General features: G+C 39.9%; 1 protein-coding gene across 3 annotated transcripts in view; it reads left to right on the top strand.

Annotated features, from left to right (window-relative positions):
- Positions 1 to 26,809, top strand: part of PDE4B (phosphodiesterase 4B) — a 257,231-nt gene that overhangs the window by 99,439 nt on the left and 130,983 nt on the right. The window lies entirely within an intron of this gene.

Genomic DNA, 26,809 nt, shown 5'->3' on the forward strand with positions numbered 1-26,809 from the left:
CATTAAGAACCTGGAAGTTGAGGACACGAAGCATGGCGTATTGACTCAAATACACTTGGGGCACTGAAGTGCGTGGGCTTATTGAAGTTATGCCTCTTGTTCAGCAGAAATAGGTTCCTATATGGCAGCATCTAGAAAAAGTAGGTATTCTAATTGATATCTTCTGTTTATGTCACATGGCTAGCATTTTGTTGAGGGGTGAATATCCACAAAGGAAGGGAGAACAAGAGGAGAAACGGATCCATTTATGTACAGTATCATATTCTGTTATACAATGCTGCTATAATATATTCATAACAGTAAAATCACAATGCATTTAATATTGCAGCACAGTTTTTTCCCCTTTAGCAAAGCATGAGTCATGAACCTCTCCCTTCCCTTAAATCAACTTGTGCATTCTGTTTATTCATTCATGAAATCTGCTTGGCTGCTTTTCTGAAATGTTGTATTGTAAAGAATTTAAACCCATGATCCAGGTGTATTTTTACCTTTGACTGTTGTGATTTTGTATTGATTTAATATTTGAACTAGCTGACGTTGCAGTGTAAATGAAAACACAGATACCAAACTTGGGATTTAGAGGCAACACCTTGAGGAACATGAGAACTCAAACTCAGTTTATGCAGGCAAGTTCTTTTGACACAGATCTTGCAGGTCAACATGGAAGTTTTTGAGTTGAAACATTACAGGGTGTAATGATAACAATAAATATTGTATTTTTGGGTTTGCTGAGGTGCCGTCTCTGTTTCACTCTACTTGTACAAAGACTTTCTTCTTCCTGGGGTTATTTTATTTTCTCTATATTCATTTACCCATTATGTTATAGGTCTGCACTGGACATTTGTGTAGAAAGTTGGGACAATGAAACAATGCCCAACTCAAGCACCACAATGCTAATAATATAACACCCAAACAGCCACATTAAGCCAAATAAACAGCCTTGTTGACCCTGGGCCACTGTAGGGAAAGTGACCTGGCCTAAGCAATTAATATGTCAAAAATTCTTTCTATATCTTGTGATGCGCAGTCAGCAGTGTGTTGTGTAATATATGAAGATCAGTCACACTTGCCCAGCCAAAGCAGAGCCAGTTCTACCATTAGCCTAATTGATGCTGTACATTATGTGATTCTGTTTTCACACATCCTTTAAAATCATCCTTATTGAGTGTTGTACAGTTGTACTTTGGCTCCTGAACGCCTTGGGAGTCAAACGTTCCGGCTCCTGAACAATCGAAAACCGGAAGTGATTGTTCCAGTTTTCGAACGTTCTTTTGGAAGCCGAACGTCCGATGGGGCTTCCAATTGGCTGCAGGAGCTTCCTGCAGCCAATCAGAAGCTGTGTTTTGGAAGCCGAACAGGCTTCCGGCAAGGATTCTGTTCGATTTCCGAGGTACGACTGTAATTTGAACCCTATATGGCAGAACTAACATTCATTTTGTTCTCTCAGCAAAGTTTGTGTTGTCAATCTATAATTATTTAAATCTTGTGGGTAAGTTTATGCATCTTGTCTTTTGTAAAATGTCAGTTCCATAAACTACTTTCAAAAATTATACTCCTCTGCTAGAATTAAATATAGTATGGCACCACATTTACAGAAAACTTTTCTTTGCCTGTTTTTACTTCAAATTGAAAACCACAAAGTTCGATGTAAAATACGTGTATTATTTTAATCTTATTGTTTTAGTAGATTCATCCACTATTGCTGTACTAATTCAGTTTTACTATTGCAAATAACCAAGTTTTGCAAGTTACAGTGCTTGACACATTATTTGGAGGGTGAGGGTGCTCTTTTTAACAGCAATTTGAATAACCACTAACTTAATTGATAAAATTGTGTGTTTGCCCCCTTTATGGTGCCGGAATGGAACTTTTTTCTTTTTTTGTAGAAGCGTTTGGAAGGATTAATGATTGAACAGTTTAGATAGCCACTACAGGCTGAATGATCTATTCTATTATATTTAACAGTTTCTTGCCATTAGAGATTATGTTTTAACTTTGTCTTAGACAAGGTAAAAAGTTATTAAAAATTAGTGTTTTCCTGTATCATAAGGTTTCCCCCCCCCCCCTATAACTTTTCTCCTTTCGGCTGCACTTACGCATGGGTTTCCTTCCTCTGGATCAAGATTTGTTAAGGAAGAAATGACAGAATCATGCAGCGAATATCGGGGTGGGTCTAAACAAAAGGCTAGTTGAGAGTCTGAGTGGGGGGCGGTAAGAGATTTGTAGTGGGAAAAAGGTTCAACTACCATTGAAACATTTTGACTACATATAAGTATAGTATTCTTGAACCCAAAATTGATAAGCTCATGCCATTCAAATGCACCTTCTTCAGACATGGGAAGCCCTTACTGCTGATACCAACTTTTCTGGATGAGGAATGGAGGGGCCCAAATTGTTTTAGCAACTGAGTTACTGTGTGTAGAAAAGGGTAGCCTCCAATAATTTAGAGCAGAGTTTTCCAAAATTTCCATGTTGGTGACACCATGGCTTTTTTTCCAGCCGGAACTTGCCAGAACTCAGTTCCGGCATCTCTCAGGTGGGCGCCATTGCATTTCTAAGAGAACAAGCGAGGCGTTCATGGTGAGTTCCGGCACCTCTTTTTCTAGAAAAATAGCACTGGGTGACACACTTCTTAGACATGCAACATTTTGCGACACAGTAATTCAGCTTTACTAGCAAACCGGAGGCAAAACCTACCCCTTTCCAGCCCCAGCCCCGAGAGGAGTGCAGGGAGTGTTTGTGTGACACACCTACATACTGCAGCCAACACACTGCAGTGACACACAGTTTAGAAAGTTCTGATTTAGAGGATACTCCTAATTTAGATGGTGTAATCCCATTCATCAACTCTCCTCTTAGCAAATTTTCAAGCAGTTTTGTATTTTTTCTTTTCTTAACTGGAAAGGGACAGGTTATTTTCTGTTTTTCCTACCTTTATATTTCATAGAATTGATTGCTTTTGTCTTCCTCTTGCTGCTCAGCTTTTGATTTGAGATTTACCATATTGCAGCATGAACGCTATGAGGCTCCATTTTTCATTTGACACCTTTTAAGCTGTGCCAAAGCAGTACATTAAACGTATGTTCAATCAAACTTCGTAGTTAACAGTAATTAAGTTTAGCATGATTTATTACAAAATTCAAAATAAGAGTATAATAATTAATTTCCTTTTAATTTTGTAGAACTATGTTGCTTGAAGGATTTAAACGCTGTCTAGCATCAGGTTAATTAGTAACATCCCCCCACATTAGTTCTTTCTCTTATTATAATCATTTTTAATGGATTATTATGATAATGTGAGTTTGGAAGAAATTCTGAGAATTCTACATTCAAAGTAGTTAATGGGAGAAGTAAATTAAATTAAATGTTTAACATAACAACAAAAGAAGTATGTGATATATGGAAGAGAATGACACTAGGCCTCAAAAGCTGCACTTATTAGGTATGTAATAGTCCACCACCAACCTTCAGAAATGTTCAGTAATTGAGAATAAATGGGTCTGCACAGATTAACCTGGATATTAAGAACACAGGAAGCTACCTTACAGTGAGTAAGGCCATTGGTCTGTGGTCTAACTCAATATTGTTTTACAGCATTAGGCAGCAGCTCTCTAGGGTTTCAAACTGGTGACATTCCTATCTCTACCTGAAGATGTGAAAGATAGAGATCAGACTGGCTTCTATGCCTATGTATTTAGTGGTGACTGTTATTGTCACTCAAGCTTAGATTGTACTGGTTCGCATTTCATAGTATTTGTATGGCCTTGGCCCAGTGTGGCGAGTTGCGCAATTCTGATTGATTCCAATTCTCCTGCCCCAAATCTGCCTACTCAGAAGTAAGCCCCCCTTTAATTCAAGGCAGCTTACCCTTCAAGCAAGTGGTGCATTTGTTAAAACAAACCGGTGTATTACTTTCACCATAGAGCTATCCAGAACCTTTAAAGCAGCCAGCTGATTGGGAAGGAGGGAAAGGTGATATTTTAAAAAGGATTTCTTTTCATTTTGGGGAACAAAAAAACATGCTCTGGATTCAAGAGCAGTCGGGGGGGGGGAATTTATGTGTGAAAGATGTTTTTAAAAATCTGTACCAATCATGAGCTTACACAGGAGAAATGGCAGGTTGCATTCACAACCCAGTGAGCTGCAGCTCTTGCTCATTTTCTTATCATCTTCGTTCTCACCCGTAGTCAAGAATTGAACTGATGCATTCTGCATACAAAGCAGATGCTCTACCTCTGAACTGCAACCCAGCTTAACCTTGCTTCAGAATATTCCTGCCTGTTACCTGCCTCTCCTCCATTTCCCTTCTGTTTCTGCACCTTTACAATTTATTGCTTGGTTTTCATTCCTGATATTGTTTGCATATTTTTGACCTTGGCTTATATTTATCATCATCCAACTATTGGATTTTCTGAGTCTTTCCCTTGAAACCACTGGCTTGCTTCTGATTCTATCAGAGCTAGTACATACTTCAGTGCTGCCAAGTCTTGCAAAATCTGATCCACGTTGGTTATTACTCAGATATCTTCTAGCATACAGGACTACTGCTTAGCGGTGAAGTTCCCATTGACCTCTGTGTGTTAAATTTTCACTCACCATATTTGATCCTTTGTTATTATATTTGACCTATGAAATCGTTACATCATTTGTTGCAATTTGTAATATTTTTGTATAGGCAGATATATATGCACACCATACAATAATGCCCAATGAAGGAAGGCAGGGCAGGGACATTGTACAGACTTTCTAAATTGATACAAAGTCAGAACTAAGAGACATATGAAATATGAAATATTCACAAACCCCTAAGGGAGCCATATTTCACACTGTGGTAAAACTGTAGGTTCCTGGAGGTTATTTACTAACATTCCTGTACAGGTGGGCATTCCCAACATAAATGGATGAACATTTATGTGCCCCATAGCCTCTTCAACAATTCTGATGGCCGAATTATTGATAAAGGTGAGAGAGCAAAGATGTGTGAATGGAAAGCCAGAGAGGAGGAAGTTACAGATAATTAAAGTGTGAATCATTTTGTCAAAAGGATTATGGAAGAAGGGTCTTATTTATTGCAACATAAGACAGGGAGAAGTGTTATGATCAGGAGTACCAATGTGAGGAAGGATAAAGTCAAGTTTTTGTGATTAACAGGTGGTATTGGTGAGTACAGAGAGTATACAAGGAGAGAGAGAGAGATGGAAAGTCAAGTGACCCTTGAAGAATGTTATCTGAGCAGAGGAATGCAGATGAAGAACTTTCATGTTTGGAAACAGTAAGACAAGTAAGATGAATTAGCTGAGGATATTCATGGAAGCCCTAGTGCATGAAGGGGATTTTCACTGGAGAGGTTAAGGAGATTAGAACAGAGTCGACACCTGCTGATTTGGCAGTGGGGAGATCCATGGTTTGGTGATAAATAGTTTGCAAAAGTCTGACGTATTGCAGAAATTTCCCAAGAGGATCAAGCATTGAGCTAAGGAATATTGATTTTGCAGGTTCAATCTAATAATGCATCTCATAGTCAAGGTTATTAGTTTCATAGCTAACATAATTTTACATTTATAATATAATGTTACATTTCTAACTTGCTTTCAAAGGTTTGTTGTTTATTAATGCACAGACACTGCTTTTAGAAATTATATTTTGCCAGTGTGCATTCTTATAAAATAGAGTAGACATTTTCCCTGGAAACAATTACCATAAAGTATTGATTGAGCAGAATAGATTAGTAAACACAGAAGGATAGAGCTTGTTGCCATGGAAACATAGATATTTAGAGAAATGCAGTATAAGAGAATGTCTGTTGTTTCTTTTCCTCTAGTTACACAACTCAAAATAACTTCATTCCTTTCACTTGTTTGAGGATGTGTGTGTGCGTTTTACACTACAGAGAATTAGCTAATGCAATTCTTTCTTACTGTTTTCAGAAAATATGGTTATCTTCAAAATTAATATGGAAATTATTTCAAAGTAACAATTTTGGTAGCAAAAGGGGAAAAAATGTGCCTATTTTTCAAATGGGTTTGCCTCAGAAATAGTGCTGCTTTGTAAATAATATGAAGATTTGCTATAGGTACCATACCAGAGTCCCATGTATGCTGTGACATGCACATGGAGTTCTTTCAAGCTTCTTCATTCATTTCAATGGTGGGCCTGGGGAGTTTATGTATGTAAAATGATGTGTGCTCTGGCCCACTCCCTCCATGGAGATTACTGGGCATACTTTTGTGGGTGGGCAAAATTCAGTGAACCCACCAGGCAAGGAACTAATTTAGTCACACCCAGAAGTAGGGTTGCCTTCTCTTCTGTCCTCCATCTTTGAACATGAAATCCCCATGTTATGTCACAATATATCAGTTTTATCATGTGGCATCAGAGTTGCTGTGTATACCACAGGTCCATCATACTACTTGAACACACCTGCTGTGCCTTCAGGTGCACTGTAGGATTCTATTCCATTGCCAGATTAAGATTCATCTCCCAGTTCAGTCAGCTTTTGTTGGCTGGAATGGCGCCACCTTGTCTTTTGCCCAGGTAGCAAAATGAGGTGGTCCTGTGTGTCATTAGAGGACATGCTTTTTCAGAAAAACAAGTCCAACGCTCCTTTTAGTGGATGAAACTCTTCATGCAGCTCTTTGGATCCAGATGGTAATCATGCCTCTGGATCATACAGGATAGGGAAGCAAGTAGGTGATCATGAGCAGAAAATTTGCTGACAATAAAAGGTTTCAGAACCTCTCAAAACTGCCCGCTCTTGAAATTGTCTTTCTTTCTTTCTTTCTTTCCTTCTTTCCTCCCTCCTTCCTTCCCTCCCTCCGTCCCTCCCACCCTTCCTTCCTTCCTTCTTAAAAAGGCTGCTGGACCTTTGTTATAATCATTTGGATGTAGCACGTAGTCTGCTTCTAAGAAAAAGCTAAATGAAGGGGAAAGGGAGGAAGACCTATTGCTCGGCACATAAATATTAAAAAGCTGTTTACTTCATAACTTTCCCAGCATTACATATTAGGAGTATTCCATGTTTCTGTCAAACTGTCTCTATCTTGAAATGAGAGATGTGCAAAACTACTCTGAGAAACGTTGCTAACCTGGCACAAATTCTTTTTATTTTCCTCAGCGGTTATAAAGAAATTTTGCCTCAGTCCTTCTCTTCACAACATGCACTAATCCTTCACCCACATTCGCTTCAAATTGTTTTAGGTGACATTTGGAGGCAAGTCTAAAGTTGGTGAACATCAACTTGAAAGGGAATATACTCTCTTACCCATTTCCTCCCATGAATCTAACCAGAACTGGAAAGAAAAAAAATATTTTAATAGCATGAGAGGAAAGGGTAAAACTTTCTTAAGGAAAATTGACTGTTCCATCGATCTAGTTTATTTCCCTGCTCCATTAAATGCTACTCAACTTCCTGCTAAAATTGTCTCTAAATGTATTTTGAAACCTGTGGTGTTAGGTAATCCCAATTTTCTCAATGTATATTTCTTTTGTCATTTGAAATAATGTTTATTTATATGTTATACAAAGATGAAAACATATCAGAGCATGATTGACAAGATAAATAATCTATTCTTTAATTGCAAGTTGCTGAATTAATCTTGAAATAAATTCTCTTGAGGTAGCCATTTGTGGGCCATTTGCAGGCCTAAGCACAGCAGGTCAGTGACCCCGGTGGGCAGAAATTATGACAAGACAATAATCTGGGATAAAAATTGACCACAACTTTATTGAATACAGGTGTAGTAGGTTTTGGTCTAGAAACTGGATATGTCCTAAACCAACCAACCAACCCATCTGCTGATTGATTACTCCTTCAGGGTCAATTCTGGGTTTAGGGATCTGCCTATGAAAAAGATCAAAATACGGTGATCCTGCCAGGATGCCATTAGGTTTTTTATGGCCCAATGGCTCCTGTCTAGACCATCGGACAGAGTCTTCCCTCTTGACCCCTTTACTGCCCTGAATTTTGATCCTGATAAGAGGGGTATGGGTGACACCACTCCAGAACACAGGCTATGGATCCAACTCAATTCATTTTTCTGCTGGGTAGTCTGGTTGCCGACTGCACTGCCTGCTCAAACACAGCTAGCATTTAAACTGGCTTTGTCCCAGCCCACCCCACCCCCCACCATGATTGGCCATTTTGAGCAGAGCATCCTGTGAGCCCCCTATGGCCAGCTGGGGCCACTGGTGGCTGCATGGATGATGGGCCCCCTTACTCCGCCCTCTCCCTGAGGCTGTGCAGAGCAGCAACTGCTTCTGTCCCCACAAAGGTAAGCTGAATTTATATTTCACAAGGTTGTATTGTAAGGACTGTTTCGCTTTTAGGTAACTGTGATCTTGTGTTGCTGGATTTCAAGGATACAGCATTTTCCCATACCCCTCTGCAAAGACAGTGTTATGAGTTTGTGGGCACTGATCCTAAATTTATGGACTGTAAGTGTTAGAATTTAATCAAGGCTCAGGGTGTTAAAACTCTGGGCGCAAGATTCGTGTGTATTAAGTTCCTTGAAGAGGAAATGTATATTTAACCCCACAGGACTTGCAAATGTTATTTCTTAATTTTCATTTGTGTTAATTTCTCCTGTCTTAACACACAAGCATAAGTCAGTTATTCATTATCTGAGCCACAAAATATCTCTGTATGCTTGTAATTATTCTGTAATTAGTATTCTTAGTTTATTTTACTGCATTTGACCCTCATGGGTACTTAAGCATATGTCTGAAAAAGTTTTCTATAGAAGCATAAGAATAATAAAATTGAGAAACAATATCAAGGTTCCCTGGAGCATAGAGTAGGGAGCCAAAATTCAAACAGTTCATCCCAACATGGGGTTTATATTATTAACTCATAAAACAGTATGACACCCTTGCTATTGTTTTGTGATTCTACATAAAAATGTGTCTTAAAATGCTGTTTCACATAAGGTCTTGGAATATAAAGAGCGAGGAAGAGGGATGCAGAAAGTGGGATAAAGCAGCCGTACCGTGGAATAAAATTTAAGATAGAAAAGGGCTTGAAGCTGAGACCTGAAAGTGAACGTATCTACTTTTGAATACCTACACCATTTTTGTGGTTGGGGTTTGGGCTGGTAATTATTTTTCTTTCTTTCTGGTTAATGTCTATCTTTTCTCCCAGGTCTCAATACTATGATGATTCTTTGTGGCTGGATATCTGTCCAACCCTTGAATGGTTAGGAAATAGTTATGCAAATGTCGTTATTATGCTGGTTGGAGATTTAACGCTTGAACAGAGATGAGGACCAGTTAATTGCTTCTATTCTGGGCTTTCACATGAATGACTACATTTTCCTCTTTAAAACATCCTAAGGATGTTTCAGCAGGAAAACAGCTGAAAACAGCTTTTACATAACTTCATTAAATTGTAAAAGGTAGGGGCCACCTGGATTAGAAAATAGGATTTTACCTGATTTTCAACTCATTGTTCCAGTGTAGGTGCTGATAGTTACATGCAGTCATAGATGAAGATGTTGAAGGCCTTTCATACAAATCATGGTCAAGTTTAATACTTATAGGGTGAACACTAAGCCTCCAAATGATATTCAACCTATTCACTACTTAATTATAATTATTATATTTATAATTGTGAATTGATAATACTGTAATAATAATTATTATGATTGCATTACAGTCAGAACCTTTAGTAAGCAAAATATTTTTTAAAAAATATTGTAATATCCCCTCATACTGTATTGTTTGATTAGTTAATTGACAGTTTAATCAACTCTTGTAGTGATGTCTACATTACCTACAATTAAACCTAAAATGGCATCCTGTTTTGAACACAAGTGTTATGAAGCCAGAAATTGTTGATCAAGCTGTTAGAAAAATCAAAATAGAAGATTCCCATTTGGCTATTAAATCTGGAGACAGTTGGTGGATGGATGGCGGCTAACAGATTGAGGTTGAATCCTGACAAGACAGTTCTCTGGGGACAGGGGGCGGGTGGGTGTGGGGGACTCCCTGCTCCTGAAGGGGCTAACCATGCCCCTGAAAGACCAGGTGCACAGCCTGGGAGTCGTTTTGTACTCACAGCTGTCCATGGAGGCACAGGTCAATTCTGTGTCCAGGGCAGCTGTTTACCAGCTCCAACTGGTATGCAGGCTGAGACCCTACCTGCCCGCAGACTGTCTCACCAGAGTGGTGCATGCTCTGGTTATCTCCTGCTTGGAGTATTATGATGCGCTCTACTTGGGGCTACCTTTGAAGGTGACTCGGAAACTACAATTAATCCAGAATGTGGCAGCTACACTGGTGACTAGGAGTGGCCGCCAGGACCATACAACACAGGTCCTAAAGGATCTTCACTGGCTCCCAGTACGTTTCTGACCTTTAAATCCCTAAACGACCTTGGCCCAGAATACCTGAAGGAGTGCCACCACCCCCATTGCTCAGCCCAGACACTGATATTCTCCTCCGAGGGTCTTCTGTTGGTTCCCTCACTGCGAGAGGTGAAGTAACAGGGAACAAGGCAGAGGGCCTTCTCGGTAGTAGTGCTCTTCCTGTGGAATGCCCTCCCTTCAGATGTCAAGGAAATAAACAACTATCTGACTTTTAGAAGACATATGAAGGCAGCCCTGTTTAGGGAAAGTTTTTAAGGATTGATACTTTTATTATGTTTTTAGATACGTTGTAAGCTGCCCAGAGTGGTGGGAAACCCAGCCAGATGGGCGGGGTATAAATGAGAAAAATATTCTTATTCTTAAAAGAAAAGGGATTCTAGAACACAAATAAAGGCAAAAAAGTTATATACACAAATACCATTTTGGTCCTGTTCAAACATTTCTGTTCAATACATCCCTTTCTTGTAGATGTTGGCAACAATTGCTAGGATTGGAGCTGTTTATTTCATGTTAATATCTCAAATATGGCTTAGAAACAACATTTGTTTGCTTGTTTTGCTGCTTTATTAAAGTTGCCCAAGGTTTAGAAATTCGCCGGACCAGTACTGATAAGTTTGATAGCTGTTTTAGATGCAGATAAATTAATTGCTCATCTTTCTAGCCATGAGGTATCAAACGAAAACAAGATTCCCAATGAGATCTTCAAAAAAATAACACTGGCCTTGTGGGTTGCTGTCATTTGTAAGCTCTTTGATTTCGTGAATTAATTTCATTACTTCATTTGGGCTGGAATGTGAGCTTGGTAGTATCTCATTTATTTAAAAAAAAGGAGATAGCTTGCGTCCCACCAATCACTTCCCTTTACATTTAGTTGACATGGTTTGCAAGTTACATACTATTATTACCTTCTTAAAGAAAGTAATGGGTTGCTGTGGGCAGGTTTTAGCACTGGATACTGGTCCCATCACCTCCTGGCAAATAGAAGGGGAAGAAATGGAGGCAGTGAGAGATTTTACTTTCCTAGGCTCCATGATCACTGCAGATGGTGACAGCAGCCACAAAATTAAAAGACGCCTGCTTCTGGGGAGAAAAGCAATGACAAACCTAGACAGCATCTTAAAAAGCAGAGACATCACCTTGCCAACAAAGGTCCATATAGTAAAAGCTATGGTTTTCCCAGTAGTGATGTATGGAAGTGAAATTTGGACCATAAAGAAGGCTGATTGCTGAAGAATTGATGCTTTTGAATTATGGTGCTGGGAAAGATGGAGGGCACAAGGAGAAGGGGACGACAGAGGACAAGATGGTTGGATAGTGTTGTCGAAGCTACCAGCATGAGTTTGACCAAACTGCGGGAGGCTGTGGAAGACAGGAGTGCCTGGCGTGCTCTGGTCCACAGGGTCACGAAGAGTCGGACAGGACTAAACGACTAAACAACAACTGAACCACTGACAATACGTTTTGTCTTCTTCCTTGTTGTTTTCAAATATGTGACTATTTATAAGGAATCTCTGTTTGCTGTCATGCTGTCACCATCAACCTAAATGCCTCTTTATCCCAGTACAACTTCTTTTCAGTGATGTCAACCATTGAAAAAGGTCTGCTTTGAACTAATTACTGAACACCAGTTTGATTGCCATCTGTTGTTTTTACTAAAAAGTCTATTACAGATTTAGATCTTCCCCCAAATAACCTTTTAACAAAGAACTTCAGCACAAAACAGGGTTGTATCCTGGTCCCATTTTTATTCAATTATTTGAAAACCCAGAGCTTTGATGGGAAAGCTTAGGGGCAAGAGCTTATTTAGAAACAGAGGGGCAATAACATTTTTCAACACAGAGCTTTTTGTCCACACAGGTATAGGTTTGCACACAGGAAATGTTTGACAAAATAATTTTCAATCAATTATTTTTTTCCTTTCACTAATTTTAAGCTTTTCCATTATTTGTAAAAATAAATATAGTTTGATAGTAGAAATGGAGAATAATTTTGATTAAGATTTCAATTGCAGAAACTAACTTTTGAGAGGAGGGAAGATATATTGTCCCTTTGGGAAATATAAAACAGTTGGAAAGAACAGAGGCGTTTCGTAATTAATTTATGTTCTTATTGTTACAGTCTTGGGCCTTTGCAGAGGTAATGGAAAATCTAATCTTCTGTGTTCAGTCAAATAAATGGGAAAATAAGGAAGAGGATAAAATTGAAATTAGAGGTGGGAAAGAAGAGATGGGGTACTTTTTGTGTGTCAGCTGGGCATAAAGAACAGTTGCTCTTTTGTTAAACTTGTAATCAAAGCACTCAAAAGAAAGGCATGAATTATGGTGAGGTGTAAGGAGAACAAAGAAAAGGGCTTTGTGGGAGGTGGCAAATGGCTGGGGCCCCTCCCTCAATTTGTAGATCATGAGAACGACAAACCAGAGTTGAGAGCAGAGCGTTTAGCAGTGATATGACTGAGAAGCAGAGCAGCAAGCAGAGAGAGAGAGAAAGAGAGAGAGAGAGAGAGAGAGAGAGAGAGAGAGAGTGCAGAGTAGGGGGACTCCTTGTTAACTGTGTCAGTTAGCCAAATAATCCTGCAAGAGTAGGATTTTCATACCTGTAAAACCGAACACTTAGATTCAATATGCTGCCTTAAAAGGTAAAGGGACCCCTGACCATTAGGTCCAGTCGTGACTGACTCTGGGGTTGCGGCGCTCATCTCGCTTTATTGGCTGAGGGAGCTGGCGTACAGCTTCCGGGTCACGTGGCCAGCATGACTAAGCCGCTTCTGGCGATTCAGAGCAGCACACGAAAACGCCGTTTACCTTCCCGCCGGAGCGGCACTTATTTATCTACTTGCACTTTGACGTGCTTTCGAACTGCTAGGTTGGCAGGAGCAGGGACTGAGCAACGGGAGCTCACCCCGTCGCAGGGATTCGAACCGCCGACCTTCTGATCGGCAAGTCCTAGGCTCTGTGGTTTAACCCACAGCACCATCCACGTACCATTATGCTGCCTTAGTTGCTATATTAATAAAGATAAAACCGGAGTGGATATGCCCATAAACCAACTTTTTGGTCTTGAGAATCCTACAAGTGGCACGGCTTCTGTAGCAACATGTTTCAGGACAGAGGAGGAGAAAATGAAAAAAAATGTTCCATGACGCCTCTCTGGAGCCTTCTTCCACTGTTTTGTATAGCATTTGAGGGCTGTGGTGCATGACTGGATGTTAGACCCAAACCTGAACATTGTATAGTTATATAATGCCAGGAAAGGGTGTCTAGAGAGTGGAACTTTCTTGTAGAGTTCAGGGAGGACCTCACAACTCAAGCTCCCTCAAGCCTAATTTATCCTTCCAGGATATTTTAATATGAAATGCATTGATTTATTTATTTTCTGTTTACATACACAGTATACATTGTGTATTTGTGGCAATACAGTAAGGTTAAAAGAAACAATAAGGATAAAATCGGTTAAAATGAACCATGAAATTGGACAACTTTCTTAAAATGCCTCCTGAAATAAAGAGGTTTTTATTAGTCATTGGAAGTTTGACATGGGGTGGTGATGGAGGCACAGTAGTAAGTGTGTGGCTTCCCAAAGACCTCAGTGGCTAGGAAGCAGTTAAAGGAATCAGGTGTTACTTAAGGTACCCTGAACCAAAGTTGTTAAGGGCCTTGTAAAGCAAACACGTAGGCACAGTGTTATCGCTTGGGATGAACACCATGTGAATTACCATGTGAAAGGGAGGGGGTTACCATGTTTTGGGACAACATCCTAGCACTGAATGTTAGAATAAAATATCTGAGGGCTAAGAGAAGGAATAAGAAGTTGGTAAAGACTCGCTGAACAGAGTATTTTCACACAGGAAATGGAGGCAGAACAACAATTTTTAAACTACTTGACTGATCTGGATTACTGTAGCAGCAGATTTTGTTTGTACACTTTTCATGTTGGACAGTAGTTGTACATGAGCATGTGAAAGCCGAACATATTGCAACATTACAGTAAACCTCACCAAATGCTTTTTAAAGGGGACGTTTGATCGTGGTGAAATGAATGGCAACAGAATGTCCTGGTTTTCTAATTAATTTCACACAGAAAAGATGTAGTCATGTTTTTAATCAAGTATGAGACAATACTGAGAGACATTGATGAAATAAGGAAAGAAGGTCAAAAAATACCTTTCTTCAGATAGATTAGCTAATAGTCGGGAGCATGTTTTAGTCCTGGGGTTAGAAAGCAATATAAATCCTACAGATAGTTTGTCATGTAGCTGTAATTACCTCAGCCCCCATGTCTGCTTCCTAGTTTATTTAGTTGTCTTCTCAGCATAAAAGATGCCGGTACCAGAAGAAAGAGCAGAATAGCAGTCAGAGAATTGCAATTCACCATAAAAGGAAACCTCTGTATATAACTGTATGTAACCTATAACTGAGTGCCCTCTAAAATAGTCCCTCTCCACTTAGGACACTTGAAATTCAGTGGTCTCTGTGCCATGAGTGACTTAAATGTCATTTCACCTATTCTGACACATGGCTCCAGTGGCTTACTTTCAAAGAGTGTAGGATCATCTTTGTGACATGCTCAGTCCCGAAAGTGAAAGCGCAAATGGAAGAATTTCATGAGAACTAATTCGCTTCTGTAGCTAATGACTATGCTGGTCTTTTTGCATGTACACCGAAAAGCACTCTAGAGGATATGGGTCGTTCCCAAACTGTCATGCTTAGGGTACGTTTAGTCTCTCAAACCCATGTAGCTAATGACTATGCTGGTCTTTTTGCATGGCCCCGAGCACCACCCCATTTCTTAGATAATGAAACACACGGACACCAATATTTTGGGTTAATGGGATAAATAAGGCCACAACTTTATTGGTTACAGATGTAAGTGGTATTGGCTGAGGCATTGCAACTGAACAGACTATATCTGACTCCTGCCCGTCATGCAGGTAGTCTCATAAGGGTCAACCACCAGTAGGGGGAGCCCTGTTGATGTACATCAACTGTGAGCTCCCCCAGGGTCCCCGATGGGGTCGTGGCATGGCCCTAGATCATACCCGGGCTTCAGACAGGATCCACACCCCTGGATCCCTATAACGGAATACCCTTAAAGAGGAGGGGCAGGTTTACCAATGCCTAATCGCAAAACCTTACAAAGTTGTGATGATTGCTACAAGGCAGGAGAAAACCACATGGCTGGTGCCAATTTGCCAAGTGGGAAAATCCCTACTTGCAACAGGTGACCAACCGTAGTCCATAGCAAGGCCGAGATGACAAACGCATGAAAATAGGGCAGGAGATCCGATGCAGGAGGAGAAAAAGGAGAATGGGCCCTGGCCGCGCGGAGGTTTAAATCTGGTAAGCCACGCCCCACGGTCGACCTGATTTGTCGGCCGTGGGGGCGTGGCGTGGCAGGGACTCCCAATGACGTGAGCGGCATCACCATGCCCCCCGCTGTACGTGGGGAGTGCTCATGGCCAGCCCACAACTCTGCCCTCCTGGGAAGGTGAGCGGTTTTGTGAGAATACCCAGGGACATATTAAATAACCTCCAGATGCTCTTAACTATGTCAAGTTTAATAAAGCCCATAGCACTAACCAACAAAAAAATGCATTACTCTAACAGAAATGATAAAGAAAATATAAATAATAATGTTTTACATTTTCATACATACTGGTACATTGGCGACAATGCAGCTAAAAATTAACTTTTTAAATCTGTTATTCAATTCTACGATTTTCTTATTCTATGTAAAACTTGAGATTTAGACATTTATCTGTATTTAGATGCTTCTCATAATCTGAGACCCTAAACCCATACTTTGTGCATAAATCTGGCACTGAGAACATCAGGTTTTTTTCATGCATTCCTGACCTTTTGTTCTCCCTCCTTCTGCTTCCTTCTTTGTGCCTAGGGCTACACAACCTGTCCCCCTGCTCACCAATTCATGCAGCTGTTCCTTCCTAGCTACTTGCTAGACTTGATATTGTTCCCATTCACAAATTAGTGACCATAATTGCTGTCCCTGAAGATGGCTTGCATATGATTGGGTCAGCTTTGTCTTGTAATAAATAGAGTGCCTTTTCTTTTTCTTACAGCACTTTGTAAAAATCACCCTTAAATCGTAACGATGGTTTCTACATCTATAGAGTTTTCTGTTCAGTTTGGTAAGTCTTTTAAGAACAGAGAGTGTCCACTGTTTCAAGGCAAGGTCAAGCCCCACTTTCCTATAGTCAGCCATGGATATCAAGTGTGATGGTGGGGTTGGGAGAGGAAAAGCATGTAGACAGTTCCAGGTTCAGTCGCTGGCATCTCCTGTTAGGGCTGAAACCCTGGAAAGCCACTGCCATTCAATGTAGGCCATACTGATCTAAATGGACCAGTACCTGGGACTCAGCATAAGGCAGATTCTTATTTTCCTATGACTTCTTATCCAGGCAAGCGACTATTATAATTTAGTTTTTCCCTTCACAGGAAATCTTGAATATGTCTATCCTTTGCAACTGCAAGCCTCTACAGAGAGCAATTCACAGGTGCCTGGAGTTCTTACTTGATTTGTGCTATGCTCCCCATGGTCCGGATCCTGACTTAGGAAGTGTGCTATTTGTTTATGCTAATTTAATTCCACTATTTCTGTACACAGAACCATCAAGTTTTAGGTTTTTGTAATTTTATTGAAACAAAAGTATTGGCCATAACCTGCATATGTCTGCAACAAACAAGGGATCAAATGCACAAATGAAATGCGTCAATCAGGTAGAAGAGATTGTTTAATTCTTTCTCTGCCTACCACTTGTCTGCTTCTGATCATGCTCTCAAAGTGGCTCTTCCATTAGCTGCCTATTTGCAAGGGCAAACGTGTATTTGAAATTATGGGGGATAAAAACAGCTGAAGGGGTGCAATTTGGAGTCATTAAATTGCAGGAGAAGATTCAGTGCCCCTCCTAAAGTAGCTTTTCAGTGGGGTGAGGACTGTTGAGTTTCCATTACATAGGTTAGTATATAACTGCAGTGTTGCTCTCAGTGGGTCAAAAACAAATTCTGCTTCCATGGTGTAAAGTTTCTGATTAACAATTTCCGATTCCTGTTGCAGACTAAACTGTATTTTGCAAAACGATAAGCAACTTTCTTAAAATTCCAGAGGAGTGCAAACCTTCTGCCACTTGAGTGGATAATGTTATGATATAAAAATGTCAAAAGAAACCAGATGAAACACATAGAAAAACTGATCGTTTAGATCCATTCATGTATGTTCACTAACCTGTATGTACAATTAATGCCAATCTCTTAATAGCAAAAATAAATATTTTTTGTAGTTCCCACCAGATTTGGGGGGATTTGAGCAGGAAGCACCCACTCACATTTGGTGCCTTATTCACACATCTACAGATGCACGCACAATGAACACACGATAAGCCAGGAAGTGAACAACCTGCCTCACTTCCAGACATTCAGACACTGAACAGATATGGACACTTATTCTAGGGTTGCCATATTTCAAAAAGTGAAAATCCAGACAGAAAAGTTCAGCTTTTTTTTTTGGCAAAGTTGTTGATGTTGGTGTCCCGTCCCCCACCCTCCGCCACTGGAATAAGAACTGCATATTTCTGATGCATGCATGTTGGACATATACCATATTTTTCCGTGTATGAGATGCCCCCATGTATAAGACAACCCCTATTTTTTAACTGAAAATTAAGAAATTAAGTTGTTTAGCTTTGGGGGGGCGGGAGGAGGTCACTTCTTCCAATCTCTCACCCGCCTGCCAGCCACTGCCGATCTCTTGCCACAACAGCTGCCAATCGTACACTTCGCTGCAGCCGCCAGTTGTCTGCCTGCTCGCCACCACCAACAGCCCACCAGCCCACTTGCCGCAGCTGCCAATCGCCTGCCCGCCTCGTCACAGCCACCAATCACCTGCCCAATTGCCGCAGCTACAGCCAATCAGCAGCAGGCCTTGCCACAGCCACCAATCACCCGCCCAATCGCCGCTGCCATTCTTCTGCTTGCTGCTGCCATTAATCACACATCCCCCCCTCTGCATTTACTATCCGTGTATAAGACAACACCCAATTTTTGCCTTTTTTTTTTAGCAAAAAGCGTTGTCTTATACATGGAAAAATACGGTATATATCACATTTATGTAGAATTTCACTAAGTGGAGGTGAGAGATACCTGAAGCATGGATAATTTAGCACAATCAGCAGAACCTATACTGCATAGGAGAGGCTATCACATACCATAGGATGTTGATTATCAGTAAGAGGCTAACTAGCTTGCAATACACTGTGTGCTGGTCCAGCAACAGCAGGAAGAGACCGTTAAGGGTATTTAACTCAACTTGGAACAGCTCTTAGCTGGTGGCTGCTTTAATTCTTTAAGTCAGGTAGCTGTGTGGAGGTTATGACCTTCTATTAACAATTCAGAAAACGTTTTCTACTTCACATTTTGTGGCTTTTCTGACAGTCTTGGAACTCTCAGCAGCTGTTTGCCTCTCTAAACACACTCTGGAATTCAGCTCTTTTAAACTCAGTTGAGACTTACCGTTTAATCTCCATGTTTGCTGAAATAACTGGAACTGGATTGATTATTTATTTCTCTTCCATTGTGGCGTTGAGCAACTCATGCTGAGCCATTATTCTAGAAAAATAGGCCTCCATTGCTTATGAGTAGGTTTCTCCTAAATAGCTGACTCATTACATTACTAGAACAAACCATGAACAGATGTGAGAATCATTCATGATTCTGGTTTCCCATCAGCAATAAAATCTTAGATGATTTGACTTGCAGTTGGATCAGTACACCGAAAAGCACTCTAGAGGATATGGGTCGTTCCCAAACTGTCATGCTTAGGGTACGTTTAGTCTCCCAAACCCATGTATTGAAATGAAGTGATCCTTCTCCCACTTCCAATGTTTGCAGTGTACTTGATGTAGACTGGTCCATTAGGGCAAACACCTCGTCTACCCTCAGCCTGCCCACACCTGCCTGTCTTCTTATGTCCAGTCCAGGGGGTAATGACACTGCTTCTTGACTTCCTCATCTTAACTCTGTGTTGCCATTGTACAAGTCAGCAGGGGAAAGGAGGATAGAACTAGTGGACTCCACCTGCCATTGACTTTGGCTCTGCCTACTGTTGCGTTCCTTATCTTCTGCCATACCTGTCCCATGAGCAACAGCTACTAGCACAAGCCAAATAGTTGCCTAAGCCTGCTATAAAAATTAGAACTCAATCCAAAGTAATCTAATCTTGATGACGGTGTTCATTTTAATGGATTTATGATTGTTCTGTTGGTTTCTTATGGGATACCGTAAGTACGCAGCATTTATTTACACTTGTAGTTGAGCAAAATCAAAAAAATGAGCAAGGATTTCACATCCCATTTTCCTAAGTTTTCAAGAATCCTATTTAGTTCAGTTTCATCATTGTTGCCAAAAGTATACTTTCCAACTTTAATGGGTGGCATTATCTGAATGGGGAAAAATATATGCAGGTGGTTTTATCTGAGAAACGTTTTTAATACAAATCTGGAAGTCACTGCTGTGAAGTCTATTTCTGTCTCTTAGGTCCATAACTCTTGAAGGCAATAGGGTGCAATTCAAATGTCGTTTTGAAAATGGAGTCCCACAGAACTTCTCATATCTCTGCCTGCCAAAAACTTCGTATCTCAGCGGTGTGTCTTTTATCTGTTTAAAGAACTCTTTAGGAAACTTTTTATTTATCCATTATGATCCAAGGATAGAAGCCATTCTAATCCAAAGGGATAGCTGATTCTGTCTTCTATAGCAAAATCAACAGGGTTCCATGTTGTCAGATGTATGGATTTGTGTCCTAAGTTGACAGTGAAGGGGAAATAGTATAAGCAGTGGCCCTGTGTAATGCAAACAGGAGCAGTAGACCCATCACATTTCGATGTAGTTCCAACTATATACAAAAATGTATTTATCATTGCACCACGGTTTTCAAACTTGTTTCTCTTCATCCCATTGAGTAAACATGCCTGCCAACTGACAAAATGAGCTCTAGTCCACAAAAGGTTATGGCGAAATGAATGTGTTAGACTTCAATGCGCCATGGGAATTTTTGTTGTTTAAGCCGTTCTTTGTTACCTGGTGAATACTGCACACATTTGTACTTCTTGTATTGGCATATTATTTGCTCCGTGGGTTGCAATGACCCAATTGCAGCCACTTGTCTCTTTTTAGAAAATATGTGATTAATTTTAAGTCACACTGGTAGTAAGTGAAAGAGAGGCTTGCTGTGCAATATTGCATTTAATGTTACATTACTATTTATCATGGTTTTAATAACAGTAATGCTTAAACTAAAATATAGCCTTTGCATTTCTGCTTTAGTTTTCACATGTCAGGCTCTGAGCCTTCAAAAAAAAAAAAAAAAGCTGCATAAAATAATTCTCTGGTTCACTGGTTTACATGGTTTCTATTTTCTATGTAATACAACAAAACCAAAAGACCAAACCAGCTTGCAAATATAAAGGGCAATTTTACTTAGTTCAGCAAATTAAAGTGCAACGTGCATATCAAAGCCTGGAGATACTTATAGACATACAGTCAACTAGTGGCACATCTTCTAATAATGTATATAATAATAGTGTCATAGCACAGTTGAAACAAGCAAATCGTTCTACAGTTAGTTATCTAGTGGAAGCGCAAAGTCGTGTAAGTGGGAATGGTTGCAAGAAAGGATTCTTCACATGGCCGTATGTAGAGGCAGGGGTCATACGTAAGTAGTATTTGCAGACGAGCACCTCCTCACCGTCCCACGGTGAAAGTAATACAATTGATCAGAAGACCTGTACTCCGGATGTTAAGCAGGTTTCTCAACAGCTTCATCAGTCCATAATACTATACTCTCAGCACAATACACCAAGAATATAAGATAATCACAGGCACAGCAAGTGTAGGTCTTTTATGCTGAAGTCATGATCCCTGACAAGAGCAGATCCCCAATAGGACAAATAGCACATGGCCTGAGTGTCAATACTGAGAAGGAATTTAGCAGCTATCTGCTGGCTTCCCTGGCCAGTTACAGATTGGTATATATTGCAGTCCTTTCCCCTTTCTTGGCAAGCTCTGTTGCCTTCCCTAAAATTCCTGCTGAATTGTTTTCCTGAGGATAGAGGAGAGGACAACAAAATAATTGCAAGGGACAACACAAAACTATAGGATTTAACTACAGAGCTGCTATTCTTCTGGTGGGACAATTTGGATACTTTGAGAGGGCAAATATATTTGAAATCTTGTGGCATTGGGACCACAGGAGTCTGGATGATTAGGAATTGGGAAATAGTGAGAAAAGAAGAAGATGAATGTTACATCTCTTCTGCGCCTTACAAAGTGGCTGTGTCACATACAGTTTGACCTAAGGAGTTAAAAGGCTTTTTGTGGTGTCTTCCTGTAGTAGATTAATACAGCTACTCTCTTGTTTAGTTATATTATTTGCTTAACATTGTTGTTCTGTTCTTAAACCAAAAAGACTCCCAGGGCAGCTTACAAAATCAATACTAGGCCACCTCTTAAAGTTAACATTCTTACCACAGCCACCTGGGATGGGAATATTTCAAGCAGCTTTATGCAATGACTGCTTTTAGGTGACAGTTCAGGGATGACTAAAGACAACTGGTCTCTCGGAAGAGGCAATGAAATTCTATAGTTCACCATAGAGTTGGTAACACAATGCAAAATAATATTTGGAATATGCCTTTCCTGACTATGACCTGCAAATGGGAATAAATGAAGGGGTGGATACAGGAAATTCTGTCATCTAGAGGTTGCTTCCCATGTGATTGAGCTGATGTTCATAACAAATGTCAATTGTGCTGGGGTATTTATCGTTGCTTTTACATTGTAGTTGGTCTTGGAGTGTGTGTTTTCATCTAAAAAGACATTTAAAAATAAAATAAAAATATGAGGCAATTCTGATTTTGTCTGAGATATCGACTCGGTCAGTGCTAACATCCTCATTTCAGCCTTTTTTGGGGGTGCAGTATCTGGACTTACCAGGCTGCTGAAGCAATTGTAAATTGTGGATGAACTCCAGGTTGTGGGAAAAAAGGGAAGGAGAACAATAAAAAAGAAAGTGGATAGCTAGGAGATAGCGTTTAGCCATTTTATTTTCATTCAAAAATCGAATTGCTTGTTGTATACTGAAGGTCGTAGCGCTGCCAGGAAATATTTCAAGCCCCTCTCTTGCATTACTGTTTGGCTATGACTGAGGCTGAACAGCAGCAGTGCAAAGGTGATTTCAAGATAGGCTTGTTTGCTTCTTGATCCTGTGCCATCTAGCTTGATGCACGCACAAATCTAGCCAGAGGCTGCATACCAGCTTTGTTCTCCTGTTACTTTATTTAGCAAGATTACAAGAGGTGGAAAGTGTGTGAGTCATTGTTTTTCTTTTTTCTCCTTGAAAACCCACTGTCTCTGTAAAATTGTTTGAAGCATATTTTTTTTTACACTTGCCATAGAAAAGTGGCATATTTAACTAAAAAAAAACAAATAGCCTTGTGGCACCTTAAAGATTTACACATGTATTATGGATGTAGTCCACTTCATCAGATATATGAAGTGTTATCCTGAATTTTAGGTGTGTACACACACACACACACACTTCATTGTGGGACATGTGTGCAAAATGAGTTTGTAAATAATAGAAATGCTGAAAAGGACAGACTGTGATAATTTTATTAACAGTAAACTTCCTGGCATTGCTGAGCCAATTGACATGTGATTCAGTCCACAAGTGACAGCACTATATTCTCTGGATGATTTCATCAGCATCGTTTTGCAGACACCCTTTGAAGTTCTTTGTTCCAGTGTAGCCACCTTAAGGTCAGTTTCAGAGTGTGTTGGGAAGCTGAAATGTTTCCCCACTGTGTTTTTGATATTGCCATTTCTGGTGGAAGATTTGTGTCCCTTCTTTTGTATATACAGAATGGCCTGCTTGCACTGTGTAGAATGCATAAGGGCATTGCTGGCAGATGATGGCTTGTTGTCACATTAGGGGGTGAGCAGGTGAATGGACTCCTAATGTTGTGGATGGCCTTATTAAGTCCTATAATTGCACTTACAAAGTAAACTTGGGGACAGAATTGGCACCTGTGTCTGCCACAGGTCCCTGTGCTTATATCTCTTTTATATGACATCTTGTTTTGTTTTGTTTTAAATGATATTTATTGGGGGGGAAAATTTTTTAAGTTACAAAAGAAAAACAAAGTAGAAAAAGAAAAAAACAAGCCACTACCAACCATACATATACAAATTCAAAATAAGAGAAAAAGAGAAAGAAAGAAAAATACACCACAAACATTTAAAAACATTTAAAAACAAATCCATTATTCTCAACTCCTCAACTATCATTACCCTCTTTCCTTGACCTCCTCCTCCTCCCCTTCCTTGTATCCTGGTTGTTAATTGTCACAGCAAATCCTTTCCATATTTCATAATATTCTGTCATTACATTACCTTAAACTATTTTAATCTTATCTTACTATAAAAAACCTTGAAACTTAAAACTTAAATCTTATTTTTACCAACTTCTCATAACCATAATATTCTTGAATAATTCTTTAAACATTTTTACTAAAGCCAAGTAATTTCATTCCAACATTTTTCTAACATTCATCAGTTTTGTAAAACAGTCCTAGTAGTGAAAAAAGGAGATAAAAGCAAATCCAATCTTCATCCAGCGTCCCTTCCTCCTGGTCCCGGGTTTTGTCAGTCCTCATTATCCCATCAGTCTGGCGCATTAACCTGGTATCCTAATATCCGAGGCCCTTAAGTCTCTTCCATGTCCCTTCCGCAGCTCTTCTTCATATTTGTAACTGTATTTTTCCTTGTCTCTTGCTCGTTTCACTCGTGGGAACTCCAGCTTAGCAATATTTTTGACCCTTCTCGACAGATCAGCCCCTTTTCCATAATCGACACTAAATTCCATGTGGTATTTAAAGACATGTTTCAAAATCCCTCCAAAATTGAGAGCCCCCACAATCCCAAACATCTCAAGGCCCATTGCCAGACTTGAAAAGTCCAAACATCCCTGCATAGGAGGGTCTATCCAACCCCCCATTTCCAGACCAAACCAAACTTTTTCTTTCCAAATCTGGCTTTTTCCAAGTTCATTTGTCAAATCCAAAAGTTCATATTCCTGTAGGGCCTGTTCTGTCAGGGCACACTCCTGATTTAATTCCTGGGTGGCTCCACATATTTTCCCACTGCCTGTTCAAAATTTCCCACTGCCTGTTCAAAATTTCTAATCGAATCAGCCATCAAATTCGTCTTCTCATGTAGCTGTTCCAGTAGGGCATTTGTTTTATAGAAAGCACACAACAGAGCTTCTGAATACATTGTCCTGAAGGTCAGATGTCTATTCCCACGATTGTAATCTGTAACAGCTGCCAGCTCCCAGGAGTTGGTTACAGTTTCACAGTCTCCCTCTAGGGGGAAAACTTCTATTTAATCTTTCTTTTAAAGACAAGTCTAGCAACAGAGTTTCCTTTTTTCAAATATTTTTCAGATATTTTGTCAATATTTGTTCCTTTAAGGTGCGAAAGGAAACAATGGAATCACTATGTTTCTCTTCTTTTAGCTATCTGTCAAAAGCGTTTGTCTCTGGTCAATGAGCTTCAAACGTCAGTCCTGACACCCCGCTCCAGGATCAGGAGGATGGAAAGTTACTTTACTTTAAACTCACTTCTGCAGGTTTAAACAGTCCAGAAAAGATCCCCCTTCTTCTCCTGCTGCCGAAGGGGGGTTCAACAATTTTAAATGATGAAAGCCAATCCTTTAGAAGCGATTTTCTGAGCTCTAGTTTACGTTGTCTTTGTTTTATTCTGTTTACAAAGAAACGGAAGGCTGACTTCCGTAAAAGACCCGTTTCGCGCGGAGCTAGTCCCTCCAATTCAGAGGGAGTCTGCCATTGCCGATGGCGCCACCCCGGAAGTCCTTATATGGCCTCTTGTTGCTGGTGAGTAGTTAACGAAAGAACCTCTTCAGAACCTTACCAGCATTGTACCACTGAATGTTCAAGTTAAGTGCACTGGTGTGTGTTTTTTCAAACTATAGTCAAGAAAAACAGGAATGACAGCAGGAAAATCAGGTCTGAATATTAAATCTTCCCCATGTTAGCATACGGCTCTATCCTGATATGCAGCAAGGTGGGGGCGGGACACATCATAGAAGTTTGCTTACACTGTCAAGAAGTCATGAATATTCTATTCATTTCCAGTGACACAGTCAAGATGGCATGAGATACTGCCAGATTTTCCATGAATTATTTTAAACTAAGTAGCACTGTTTCTCAGCCACTAGTGTTGTGTTTGAATTTCCCCAGTGCATTTATCATAACTTGATTTTCTAGCTCTGATAGCAGAAGGTGAATGTTTTTCTTTAGCGCATATTCTAAAGCTGCACTGACTTTCTTTTGGTCGTTTTAGTTACTCCTAGAAACTAATTCAAACAGGAAAATTCTGAAATAATATGTTTAGTGGTTATTTCCTCAGCAATACCCTTATTTGTGTTTTATGTTTTCAGCAATTTTAATTCTGTTCTGCCCCTAGATTCTGTAAGTCATGGGTGCCTAACAAATGTTCATTAGCTATAGGCAGTGTGACTTCCAAGAGAGCATCTGTATCAATAAATATCACTTTGGGAATGGTTATACCAAACTAATAGTTGGGACCTTAATCTTTTTGGAAGCTCCAACTCTCTGGAGTCCCTGTTTGTAAGCAAAATGGCTCATAACAGCAGCAGCACAGCATGTGTCAGAATGTCGTTCGTTCTTAGACTAAATAGCCCCAGGGCTGCAGCTTTAGATACCAATCCTCAAAACACTTTATTGGTGGAGGGTTGGAAGGATAAGCTCTATTTATTTCAGTGGTGGTTGTACCAAAGAAGCAGTATAAAAGCCTGAGCAGCTTCTCTATGAGGAGTAGAGGTTAGTAACACAGAAGCAGTAACAACAACTATTATTATTATTATTATTTTATTTTATTTTATTTTATTTTATTTTTCCCAATCAAGGAAAGCTTCCAGACTGTCACTATTTTGCAGGCATGATTCTATCCTAAACCAGCAAATTTAGGTTGCTCAGTTGAAGTGGATTAGGTGTTCTTATGCAACAAACCCACTTCTGAAACGAGCAAACAAAAAGCCAGACAAACAAATCAGGGTGATTTCTCAATGTGCAGGTCATCTGGAAGAGTGGAATCAGACTGAACTTATGACTTGATCTGGAAAATTAGCTGAAAGGGTGCACAATGTGTGGTGTCCCCTGCACCTAAAATTTCAGTCTAAGGACCTTTTCGACTTCAGAATTTATCTCAAACATGCAGGGTGGTTTGTTTTTTAAAAACTTAATGTGACAAAAAATATCCATGTTAAGCTTTATAGAACCCGAGGAGGTCCAGTGTTATTGACTGATAAAGGTAAGGCTGCAGCTATCTGGTCTCAAGT

The sequence above is a fragment of the Podarcis bocagei genome (genome assembly GCF_964188305.1).
Source record: "Podarcis bocagei genome assembly, chromosome: 5".
Classification (NCBI taxonomy): domain Eukaryota; kingdom Metazoa; phylum Chordata; class Lepidosauria; order Squamata; family Lacertidae; genus Podarcis; species Podarcis bocagei.